The sequence below is a fragment of the Hylobates moloch genome, unplaced genomic scaffold (assembly GCF_009828535.3).
Source record: "Hylobates moloch isolate HMO894 unplaced genomic scaffold, HMol_V3 SCAFFOLD_7, whole genome shotgun sequence".
Classification (NCBI taxonomy): Eukaryota; Metazoa; Chordata; class Mammalia; order Primates; family Hylobatidae; genus Hylobates; species Hylobates moloch.
The window spans coordinates 98,388,170-98,401,862 of NW_026652282.1; positions in this window are offsets into that span (position 1 = coordinate 98,388,170).

Below are 13,693 nucleotides of genomic sequence, written 5' to 3' on the forward strand. Positions count from 1 at the left end.
GTCATCTGCAAACAGGGACAATTTGACTTCCTTTTTTCCTAATTGAATACCCTTTATTTCCTTCTCCTGCCTGATTGCTCTGGCCAGAACTTCTATCACTATGTTGAATAGGAGTGGTGAGAGAAGGCATCCCTGTCTTGTGCCAGTTTTCAAAGGGAATGCTTCCAGTTTTTGCCCATTCAGTATGATATTGCCTGTGGGTTTGTCATTGATAGCTCTTATTATTTTGAGATACGTCCCATCAATACCTAATTTATTGAGAGTTTTTAGCATGAAGGGTTGTTGAATTTTGTCAAAGGCCTTTTCTGCGTCTATTGAGATAATCATGTGGTTTTTGTCTTTGGTTCTGTTTATATGCTGGATTACATTTATTGATTTGCGTATATTGAACCAGCCTTGCATCCCAGAGATGAAGCCCACTTGATCATGGTGTATAAGCTTTATCATTTCAAAAAGCCAACATTTTGCTTCATTCTTGTATTGTTTTCTTTATGTCAAATTCATTTATTTCTGCTCTTATCTTTGTTATTTCTTTTAATCTAGTAATTTGGGTTCACTTTTCTCTTGCTTTTCTAGTTCTTTAAGGTACATCATTAGGTTTTTGAACTTCTTTTGATGTAGGCACTTAATAGCTATAAATTTTCTTCTTGGTACTGTTTTCACTGTATCTCATAGATGTTAGTATGTTGTGTTTTCATTGTCATTTGTTTTCAATTTCCTAACTGGCCATTCATTCAGAAGAGTATTGTTTAATTTCTGTGTTTTTATATTTTCCAAAATTCCTTTTTATTTATTTCTGGTTTTATTTCATTGTGGTCAGAAAAGATGCTTGATATTATTTTAATTTTTTAAAATGTTTTAAGACTTGTTTTGTGACCTAATGTATGTTCTATCCTTGAGAATGACATATATGTTGAGGAGAAAAATGTGTATTTTTTATTCATTGGATGAAATATTCTGCAAATATTTATTAAGTATATTTTTTCTATAGTTCAGATTAAGTCTGATGTTTATTTATTTAGTTTCTGTCCAGGAGATTGATCCAATGCTGAAAGTGGGATGTTGAAGTCTCCAGGTATTGTACTGGGGTCTCTCTCTCTCTTTTGCTCTAATAACATTCCCTTTATATATCTGGTTGCTTCAGTGTTTGGTGCATATATTTTTGTAATTTTTATATCCTCTTGCTGAATTGGCCTCTGTCATTATGTAATGACCATCTTTGTCTCTTCTTACAGTTTTGGTCTTGAAATCTATTTTGTCTAAGTATAGCTACTTATGTTTTTTATAATATAAGTAGTTTTTTTGCTCTCTTTGGTATGGAGTATCATTTTTTATCTATTTTCAGTCTACATGTATCTTTATAGGTAAAGTGTGTTTCCTGTAGGCAACAGATAATTGGGTCCTGTTTTGCCATCCATTCAGCCACTCTGTGTCTTTTTATTGGAGTCTTTAGTCCATTTACATTCAATGTTATTATTAAGTAAGAACTTACTCTTTCCTTGTTATTATTTGTTTTCTGAATGTTTTATGGTCTTCTCTTCGTTTTTTTCCTTCTTTCCTGTCTTGATTTTAGTGAATATAATTTTCTCTGGTGGTATACTATAATTTTTAAAATTTATTTATAATTTTTTCTGTATCTCTTGTATTTTTTGATTTGAAGTAACCATGATTCTTGCACATACTGTCTTATAATCCATTATTTTAAACTGATGACAACTTTACACTGATTGCCTAAACAAACAAAAGCATAAAATAAAAACTGATAAAACTCTACATTTTAACTTTGTATCCCCACTTTTTAGTATTTTGTTGTTTCTCTTTATGTCTAAATTTCTGCATATGTTTTGAAAAGTTGTTGAGTTATTAATTTTGATTGGTTTATTGTAGTCATTCTACTTAAGACAAGAGTAGTTTACACAGCACCATTACAGTGTTATACTATTCTGTTTTTCTGTGTGCTTACTATTACTTGAAAGTTTTGTATCTTCAGGTGATTTTTTTTCTAGCTCATTACCATCATTTTATTTCAAATTGAAGAACTCATTTTATTTCTTGCAGGACAGGTCTGCTGTTGATGAAATCCTTTAGCTTTTCTCTTCCTGGGAAGGTCTTTATTTGTATTTAATGCTTGAAGGATATTTTTGCTGCCTACAGTAGTCTCGAGTAAAAGTCTTTTGTCTTTTTTTTCTTCAGCACTTTAAATATGTCATGCCTCTTTTACCTGACCTGTAAGGTCTCTACTGAAAAGACTTCTTCCAGACATATTGGGGCTGCATTGTAAGTTATTTGTTTCTTTTTACTTGTTGCTTCTAGGATCCTTTCTTTATCCTTGACTTTGGAAGTTTGGGTATTAAATGCCTTAAGATATTCTTCTTGTAATTAAATATGCTTGGTGTTCTATAACCTTGTTGTAATTTAATCTTGATATCATTCTGTAGATTTGAGGTTTTCTGTGTTTTTATCTTCTTGAATAAACTCTTTATCCCTATCTCTTTCTCCACCTCTTCTTTAAGGCCAGTAACTCTTAGCTTTGCCCATTTGAGGCTATTTTCTAGATCCTGTAGGCGTGTTTAATAATTTTTTTCTTTTCTCTCTTATGACTATGTATTTTCAAATAGCCTGTCTTCAAGCTTACTCTTTTTTTTGCTTCAAAAATTCTGCTGTTAAGATTCTGATGCATTCTTCCACATGTCAATTGGCTCTTTCATCTCCAAAATTTGTGCCTGATTCTTTTCGATAATTTCAATTCCTTTGTTAAATTTATCTGATAGAATTCTGAACTCCTTCTCTGTGTTATCATGAATTTGAGTTTCCTCAAAACAGCTATTTTGGGTTCTTTTTCTTCAAGGTCATATATCTTTCTCTTTAGGATTTTTTCTGGGCGGTACCCTATCCTGACCTCATTTGGTGAGGTCATGTTTTCCTGTATGGTGGTGATGCTTGTAGATGTTCATCCGTGTCTGGGCATTGAAGAATTACACATTTATTATAAAATTCAATCTGGACTAATTTGTGCCTGTCCTTCTCGGGAAGGCTTTCCAAGTATTTAAAGACACTTTGTCCCCAACCCAATAACACTGTGGTTTCTTTAGAATCACAGAGGTACCACTTTGGTGGTCTTGGATAAGATTCAGAAGAATTCTCTGGATTACCAGAAAAAAAAAAAACTCTTTTTATTTTTTTAGTATTCTTCCAGGCATATAAAATCTCATTGTTCTGTGCTGAGGCACTTGGAAGTGGGGGTGTGGTGATGCCAACGCCTCTGTGGCCACCATTGCTAACCTATACTGAGCCAGACCTGATGCCAGCAATGCACTGGTTCTTGACCAAGGCCCTTCCTTTTAGGGCCACTAGTTCTCCCAGGAACCTGGCATGTCCAGTGATGCTGTCTGTGAGCCAAGGATTGGGTTCAAAATCCTTAATGGTTTTCCTGATGTTCTATTCTACTGTAACTAAGCTTGCTCTCGAACTACAACACAAAGTTTTTCTTTCCTTTGCCTCCCCTTTCCACAGGGATAGAAACCCCTGTCTGCATCCACCATCACCACTGTTCCATTGGGAGTTCCACTAGGCACCTGCTGATATTCACTTAAAGCCCAAGGGCTCTTCTGTCTGGCACTCACCCTTCTGGGCAGTGGGCTCCCCTCTGGCCTAGAGCAGGTTTAGAAATGTTTTCCCAGAACCTAGGTCTGGGATTGGGGACCCCAAGAGCCTGCTTGTTGCTCTACCCCACTGTGGCTGAGCTACATGACAAAGTCCCCTTTACTTTTTCCTCAGCTTTTCTCTAACAGAAGGAGACTTTCCTCATAGCCACCACAGCTGGGAATGTGCTGGGTCACACCTAAAGCCAGTCTCACCTGAGGCCCACCCACTATGTACTACCTGGGTATCACTGCTGGTTATTCATTCACGGTTCTTTAATCAGGTGATAAATCCTGCCAGGGCTGAGTCCTTTTCTCCAAGGTAGTGGGTTTCCTTTTGGCCCAAGGTGTGTCTAGAAGTGTCATCTGTGAGCTAGGTCCTTAAATAGGGTCCTTGTGACTCTGGGCGGTACCCTATCCTGCTCTGGTGGAGCTGGTATCTAAGATGCAAGACAAAGTCCCTTCTACTCTTTACTGTCTTCTCTGAAGCAGAAAAAAGGAGCCACTTTCATTGCTGTGAGCTGCACTACCTGGGATTGGGGGAGGGTGAGCACAAGCACTTCTTTGGTCTTGCCAGCTGGTGTCTCCCTAGGTCATATGCCACCCTAGTCCACTTACTCTCAGCCCAGCTTAGCACTAGAAGTTGCTAGGAATTTCCATCTTTGTGTCTTAGACTGTCTTTCAAGTTTACCCAGGACCCCAGAGCACTTCATCCCATGGTGTGAGGCTTGATGAGGAACTCAGTACCAACTCCCTGGGATGGGCAATTCCCCTCTGGCTAGGGCTGATCCAAATGCTCCCTCCATACATGAGTGCTGGCATGACTTTCTTCTCTGCCGTGACAGTGCAGCACTGAATTCCATGTAAAGTCCCCCGATCACTGTGCTCTCTCTCCCTGATGTGCACAGATTTTCTCTTTGTGCCACTCAGCTGCTCCTGGATGGTGTGGGGGAGGGGTGACATACACAATTCAAGACTGTCTCCCCTGCCATCCTCATTGTCTCTTTTAGCAATACGAAGTTAAAACCAGATACTGTGTTTGCTGAACTGATCTATTGTTCTTATGACGGTACTTTTCTGTGTGCAGATACTTTTTAACATTTGGTGTTCCAGTGGGTGGAGGTGGGGATGAACAGTGTAGACTTCTGTTGCACCATCTTACTCTGCCCTCTTTCCATGAACTTTTTGACCATTTATATTAGAATTGCAGCTTGATATATTTATAATGTTTTGGCAGTTTATCACTTAGTGTAGTTTTCTTACTGGTTTTGTGGTTATTAAAATACACATGTAACTTACAGTCTACTGGAATAAACAATTTTGCATTCAAGAGAAGTTTGGAAACCTTACTTTATTTTAGATTTCTTTATCTTTCCCATTTAAAACATGATTGTTACATATTTCACGTGATGTATTTTTTTCAATTATCCCATATGATTAGAGAACTCACATGGAGAAGTCACTATGTTTACTCATATATTTGCTCTTTCTGTTCTTCTGTTATCTGAATATTCCAGTTTTCTTTCTTTATCATATTAGTCCTATTTAAAGATCCTTCTTTTGGTGTTCTCTAAAGGCAGGTCTGCTAGCGACAAATTATTTTAGTTTTTCTTTGTCTGTCTGAGAATGCCTTTATTTCCCCCTCACTTGTGAATGATATTTTTGCCAGATACAGACTTTGATATTTCAGCTGATAGTCCTTTTCTTTTGGCACTTTATAATTTTGTGCCACTTCCTTCTTTTTCTGTGGTTGCAGATGTGAAGTCTGTTGTCATTGTAATTGGTACTGTTCTACAAGTAATATATCACTTCTGCCTGCTTACAGGATTTTTCCTTTGTCCATTCTGAATTTTAATTATAATATGTCTTTGTGTGGATTTCTTTATGCTTATCTTTTTTGGAATTTACTCAGCTTCTATAATTTGTAGATTAATGGCTTTGCCGTATTTGGAAAGTTTTAAATTATTATTTCTTTAAATATGTTCTTTCAATTTCACACTCATCTTTTTCTCGGACACTAGTGATATAAATAATAGGCTTTTTGGTCATTGTCTCAAAGGTTATTAAGATACTTATTTTAGTCTACTTCTCTCTGTTTTTGAGATTAAGTGAATTTCATTGATTTGTGCTCTGGTAACTGATTTAATCCTTTGTCACATCCACTGTAATACTGAGTTTATTCATAGAAATTGTTTTGTTATTGTGTTTTTCTGTTAAATAAGTTTCATCTTATTTTTTATAACACCCAGGACTTTGCTGAGATTTTCTTTTTCCTTTATTTTTTTTCAAGAATGTTAATAATTTTTCATTGAAGCATTGTTATTATGGCTTCTTTAAATTGTTTTCAGAAATTTATGACATTTAATTTATCTTGGTGCTGGTATCTGTTAATTGTCTTTTCTCATTCATATTGTGATTTTACTAGCTCTTGGTATTATATGTGATTCATTGTGTCCTGGATATTTTACATATTATGAGATTCTGAATTTTAGTTTATCTTCTGTTATTGTAGGCAGTTACTTTGTTGAGGTATAGGAGAAGGACCAGGTTTGTTTGCATATTCAGCTTCCCACTTGGCTCTGCCAATACCATCCTGTCAAAAGTGGACTACCGACTTATGATTCCAGATTGAAAAAGAGTAAGGTGAAAGTTCAGCTACCTATTCAACCACAGTTGACACTTCCCTAGCAAAGCGAAACATTAACTTGTGCAGTCTTACTGCCTTGGAATATGAGTGTAAGCTTAGCTCCCCCACTGGGCTCTGCTGAAATCAGAGGTGGTATAGGGTGGAATTTCAACTGCCCTGCCTGACACCATTTCATTCTGCCTTGTTGATGCCTGGTACATATAGAGGTGCAGATTTCCATTGGGCCTAGCTGACATGGGAGAAAGGGTTAAGATAAATTGGAATCCCTTGTAGCCCCTGCTCAAACAGTTTTGTTCAGTCTTACTGATTCCATGTGTGGGTGGTGGCTCAGATTGCCTCTGAGCCCTGCTGATGTGAGGGAGGAGAAGAAGTGGAGCATAGTGTTAACTACCCCTACTTCACCTCCCCTTAATGAGTCTCTTTGTTGCCCAGTGGGAGTAAAAGTTTTATTTGCTTCTGAATCCCATTTACACTACCCTGGTCTGGGAATTAGAGAACTACTGTCTTCTACCAGGTGGTAGTTGTAAGTTTACCTCCCTACTTGGTCCTGCAGACACCACTGGGTGGAAAGTGAAAGAGTTGCTATCTACTTATGTTGGAGTCAGGGATAGAATGGAAGATCAACTACTACCCATTCAGCACTACTGAAACCACAGGGAAGTAGCATGTGGTATTTTTGTTGGTGTTTGGCTGGAGTAGTGTGAGAATTCCCAGAAATTTTCTGTTATTTGGTCATGTTTTTTCCTGTTTCTTTTGTAGGAGAAACAGGTTTTTCTTGTAGCCTTTTTTTTTTTTTTTTTTTTGTCTATGCCAAGTAGTAATTCCAGATTGGAAGATTTCACAGAACCTTGTCCTTGATATTTGGGAGGCAATAAGGAAAGCCAAGGAACTGACAATCATATCATTTCTCAAGCCCCATGTCTCCAGGCAGCACATCCTTTTCCCACATTTCAGAATCTTCCTAGACTTTACTACTGTGCTTTGTCCAGGATTTTTTTAGCAGTAAAAGAAAAGAAATGAGAATAATAGAGGTAGACTTTTTTAAGCATAAATAGAAACCACACTATATATTATTTTAATTTAAAAATTATTTACATTTACTGAGTGACTGCTACTCCAATGCATCATGCTTGGCGAGATGAAGAAATACAATAATGCTATTCTGTCTAATATCTGCAAAAATTTTCAATATATTTAGCTAGACAGAACATAGTGGCATAAAAAGGAATGCAAGGTTTATACAATAAGTATAAATATATGGCATAAAGCATTAGTACTGTCAAAATAGAAAGAGTTCAATATGGGCTGATGAAGACAGTAGAAAAACTGCAAGTTAAGCTGAGAATTACTATATCAAAAGTAATTCCATAACAAAATGTTACTGATTTTTTTTAATTGTGGTTCACCATTATCCATTCATTGAATTATTTGATTACTTTTTTGCTTGTTTGTTGGGAGGCAAATAAGGTGGAAGTAGAAGACAAAAGAAGATTAGGAAAGAAAAAAGATGCATCTTCAATTGATTCTTTTGTTTGGAGGACAATGATATTATGTTTATATTATTATCTTCACGTAGGTATAGCTGCCAATTCCTTTTATAACCTCCCTATCTCCTTTGCTCCTTTCCTTTTTCCGTCCCTTCTTCCATCTTTTCTTACTTCATTTAACAGACATTTACGAAGCTTCTTTTATGTGTATGTGCCAGATAATATTGTAGGTAGAATGTATAAAATTCTCCCTTTTATACACTTGTAGTTTTCAGTCTAGTAACAGAGCTTAGCCAAATATACAATTAGCTACAATACCAAACAATATATGTTTTTAAATACCATATATAGTGGTACATTAAATGCATGCAGTAGGAATTCTTGAGACAAATGCTAATTTCTATTATGCTTTCTGAAAGATCATATTCTACCCAACATATATTCTATTCTTTCTTCCCTAGCATCCTTCCCTACCTCCTGGCCACAGCTACCATATCAAACTTAAATTTACATTTCAAATTAAGATTAGTAATCAAGCAAAGCCCATAAATTTAAACCAACATTTCAGTAGCCAAGGTAAACATTTTTGGAACACTGCAGAAGGAGGATCATGGAATAGTTAAGGCAAAGATAATCAAAGCTATTTCCCAGAAAAAGATGGGAGAAATTAAATGATACATTTTAGCTTCATCCCAAAATTAATTTAGAATTTCTCATTTTATAGTCCAATCATTCAAGTATTAAAAAATCCTTCCATAAAAATTTGTTATGAATGTTTCATTCAGCCCAGGAGTGAAATTTTTCCTGTGTTCAAGAAAAAGTGAAAAGAAAAACAACAGATGTTGGATTATAGGAATAAACATTTCAGATGGTTTATTTTGTTTGGAATTCATGTAATTTTAGGACAGATCCATTTATTTAAATTACATTTTGCAGATGGGTTATCTGAGAAGAGATTATTCTTAGGAGAGGAGAAAAATACAGTAAAAAAGAAAATCTGACTTCTCTTCTGCTGACTCGTCATGTTTTTGGGCAAGAGCTTCCTTATGAATAGATTGTTTTCTTTAGCTACACTTGTACCAAACATGTCAAGGCCTTACCTCCACCAAAAAGCACACACCCTGCCTCTCGAACACCCAGTTGAATCAAATCCTTCTACTTTTGACAATCAAGTTTTCTTTTATGCAGGTTTGTGCACTGTCATTCTCTGTATGAGCTGTTTCTTCCGTGACAGTAAAGTTCAATTTAAGAAGAAAAAAATTCTGCATGCCTTTTGTACTGAATAAACCTTCTTTTCTTACCTGTTGGTTAAAGTAAAAAAAAAAAAAAAAAAAAAAAAAAAAAAGAAAGAACTTTGTGAATAATCTTGCTTTCAAAAGGGAATTTGCTGGAAGCAATTGTATAAATTGTATAAATTCCAATCATACTTCCTTATGACTGTTCTCTTATTTTTCTTGGGTGCTTTGGTATTTTTATTTGTCTTTTTTGGTATCTCAATCTCTCTGTTCCTCTTGATCTCTCTGTCTTCTACCCCCATTTCAATTCCACCTTCTGATTCTCAGTCGTATTGGCTAACATATTTATCTCTGTGGTAATGAAACTTATGCATGATATGTACTTTCTCTCAATAACAGACTTTCAGATTCAAAATCTAAAGCCTGTTTTGATGTTTCACTGAAATATAAAAGGAATTTAAATTTAAAAGGAATTTAAAAGGAATAGGAAGCCCCTTAGCAACAAAACTGGCTTTTAACCAAGCTGTCTCTACCTATATCAATTTGCTTTTAAATATATTTTTAAAACTTCAATAGCTCTTGGGGGTACAAATGGTTTTCCATTACATGGATAAATTATATAGTGGAAGGCTGATATTTTAGTGCATCCAAGTATTGTACATTGTACCCAATATGTAGTTTTTTTATTCCTCATCCCTCCTCTACCATGCCACCTCTGAGTTTTCATAGTCTATTACATCACTCTGTATGCCTTTGTATTCCCATAGCTTAGCTTCCACTTATAACTGAGAATATATGGTATTTGGTTTTTCATTCCTGAGTTGCTTCACTTAGAATATCAGCTTCCAGCTCCATCCAAGTTGCTGCAAAGACATTTTTTCATTCTTTCTTATGGTTGAGTAATATTCTATGTTATAGATATATACCACTATTTTAAAAATTCACTCATTGGTCGATGGCACTTATGCTGATTCTATATTTTTGGAATTGTGGATTGTCCTGCAATAAACATACACATGTAGTTGTCTTTTTGATATAATGACGTATTTTCCGTCGAGTAGATACTCAGTAGTGAGATTACTGGATTGAATAGTACATATACTTTTAGTTCATTAAAGAATCTCCATAAATCTCCATTTATCTTCAATCTCTGATATCCTTTCTTCCACTTGATCAATTTAGCTATTGATACTTGTGTATGCTTCATGAAGTTCTTGTGCTGTGTTTTTCAGCTCCACCAGGTTGTTTGTGATCCTCTCTAAACTGGTTATTCTAGTTAGCGGTTCCTGTAACCTTTTAGCAAGGTTCTTAGCTTCCTTGCATTGGGTAAGAACATGTTCCTTTAGCTCAGAGGCCTTTGTTATTACCCACCTTCTAAAGCCTACTTCTGTTAATTCATTAATCTCATTCTCTGTCCAGTTTTTTGCCCTTGCTGGAGAGGAGTTGCGATCATTTGGAGGAGAAGAGGCTTTCTGGTTTTGGGAATTTTCAGCATTTTTGCGCTGGTTTTTCTCATCTTTGTGGATTTACCTACCTTTGATCTTTGAGGCTGATGACCTTTGGATGGGGATTTTGTGTAGGGTTCCTTTATGTTGATGTTGATGTTGATGTTGTTGCTTTCTGTTTGTTACTTTTTCTTCTAATAGTCAGACCCCTCTTTTGCAGGTCTGCTGCAGTTTGCTGGAGGTCCACTCCAGACCCTGTTTGCATGGGTATCACCCATGGAGGCTGCAGAACAGCAAAGATTGCTGCCTGCTCCTTCCTCTGGAAGCTTCATCCCAGAGGGGGCATTGGCCTGATGCCAGCCAGCATTCTCCTGTATGCATCAGGGAAGATGCATTAGGGACCCACTTGAGGAGGCAGTCTGTCCCTTATCAGAGCTCAAGCGCTGTGCTGGAAGAATCCTCCTTGTCAAGATCAGCTGCTCTCTTCAGAGCCAGCAGGCAGGAAAGTTTAAGTCCACTGAAGCCGTGCCCACAGCCGCCCATTCTTTCAGTTACTCTGTCCCAGGGAGACGAGTTTCATCTGTAAGCCCCTGACTGGGCCTACTGCCTTTCTTTCACAGATGCTCTGCCCAGTGAGGAAGTATCTAGAGAGGCAGTCTGGCCACAGCTACTTTGCTGTGCTGTGGTGAATTCCACCCAGTCCAAACCTCCCGGTCTCCTTAGCACTGTCAGGGGAAAAACGCCTACTCAAGCCTCAATAATGGCAGATACCCCTCTTTCCACCCAGCTTGATGGTCCCAAGTCAACTTCAGACCACTGTGCCGACAGTGGGAATTTCAGGCCAGTGGTTCTTAGCTTGCTGGGCATCATGGGAGTGGGAACTACTGAGTAAGACCACTTGGCTCCCTGGCTTAAGCCCTTTTTCCAGGGGAGTGAATGGTTATGTCTTGCTGGGGTTCCAGGCACCACTGGGGTATGAAAAAACTCCTGCATCTAGCTCAGCATCTGCCCAAGCAGCCCCCCAGTTTTGTGCTTGAAACCCAGAGTCCTGGTGGTTGTAGGCATACGAGGGAATCTCCTGATCTATACATTGCAAAAACTGTGGGAAAAGCATAGTATCTGGGCCAGATAGCACAGTCTCTCACAGCTTCCTTTGGTGCGGGAGGGAGGTCCTCCAGCACCTTGCACTTCCTGGGTGAGCCAACACCCCACCCTGCTTCTTCTCACCCTCCCTGGGCTGGACCCACTGCCTAACCACTCCCAAAGAAATAAACTGTGTACCTCAGTTGAAAATGCAGAAGTCTCCCACATTCTGTGTAGGTCTTGCTGGGAGCTGCAGACCGGAGCTATTCCCATTTGGCCATCTTGCCAGATCCCTCCTCCTTCAATTTTTCTGGAGCAGAAGGTGTCTCTCCCCATAGCCACCACAGCTGAGAATGTGCTGACTCTCACCTGAAGTCAGGTATTCTCAGAGTCTCACCCAAGGCCCATGGCATACAACCTGGGTACCTCTGCTGGCTATTTTGGACCCAAAGGCTTTTTAGTCAACAGATAATAAATTCTTTTGGGACTTGGTCCTTACATTCAAGGCAACAAGTTCCCTTTTCATGCAGAGTGTGTCTAGAAGTGTCATCCTGAAGCTATGGCCTTGAATGGGGGCCTCATGATTCTAGTGCCCTGTCCTTCTGTGCCTGAGCTGGTATTTAAAATTCATTGTGAAGTCCTCCACACTATTTCCCCTTGTCTCCTCAAATAAAATGGAAGGGTCTCTTTTGGAGCCACAAGCTGTGCAGCCTATGGTTGGTTAGAGGTAGCACAAGCACTCCCATAGCTGCTCTGGCTGGTGTCTTAGCGTGTCATATGCCCCACAAGTCCACTGGCTTTGAGCACAATGCAACATTAAGACTCACCTAAGAGCTTCAGTCTTTGTGGCCTTCACAGTTTTTTAAGTTTAAGGCCTCAAATTACTTTAGCACATGGTGGTGAGGCTTGATGGAACTCAAGTTCAGACTGCTGGAGTGGCCAATTATCCTTAGATGGCAGCTTGTCTAAATGCTCCCTCCATAAGTGAGCATCACCTGAGTTCAGCCTGGTTTTAATTTCTGCTGTGACAAGACAGCACTAAGTTCAATACAGTGTCTCACAATCACTGCACTCTTTCTCTCTTGAACATAAAGATTTGGTCTCTGTGCCATATGCCTGCTGCCAGGGGATAAGGGAAAGGTGGCATTGACAATTCAAGACTCTTTTCTACCTTATTTCCATGGCCCCTTCAGTGATATAAAGTAAAACCTAGGTACTCTGAGTGCTCACCTGTTTTTTGATTTTTATGAATGTGCTTTTTTAGTGTGTCATAGTTGTTAAATTCGTGTCATTCTCTGCCTCTCTATATATACATTTAGAATTGTCATATCCTTTTGCTTAATTGATCTTGTTGTTATTATTTTATGATCTTCTTTGTCTCCTTTTACTGTTTTTGACTTAATATCTCTTTGGCCTGATGTAAGTATAGCTACTCCTGTTTGATTTTGGTTTCCATTTGCATGGAATATCTTTTTCCATTCTTTTAACTTGCATTCTATATGTGTCTTTATAAGTAAGATGAGTTTCTTTTTTGCAGCATAGAGTTGTGTCATGTTCCTTTTTCTATTCAACCACTCCATATTTTTTCATGTAGAAAGTGTAATCTATTAACCATCAAGGTTAGTATTGATATACGAGGGCTTATTCCTAGCATTTTCTTAATTTTTTGTTTGTTTTGTATATCCTGTGTTCTTTTCTTACCCGCTTATTCATGATTTTTGTTTGGTTGTTTCATGTAGTGGTAGCATTTATGTCCTTTCTCTTTTAAATGGATAGGTCAACCAGAGACAAGATAATAAGAAAGCAGAAGACTAGATAAACAGTATAGACCAAATAAACCTAACAGATATACAGAACACTCTACACACACTCATTGGAAAAATACACATTTTTCTAAACTGCAGTTGGAACATTAGCCAGAATAGATTACATGTAAGGACACAAAACAAGTCTTATCAATAGAGAACCTGGGCATTCACATATTTGTGGAAATTCAACAATGTACTCTTGAACAATCCATGGGTCAAATATGAAAAATATGAATACAACTAAAAATAGGAAAATATATTGATTGCTTCTTGGGAGTTTGTCTAAGATAAAGCAGTAATAATCTTTTTTTGTGAAAAGTATTTATTTCGGAACAAAAGTGTTTTCA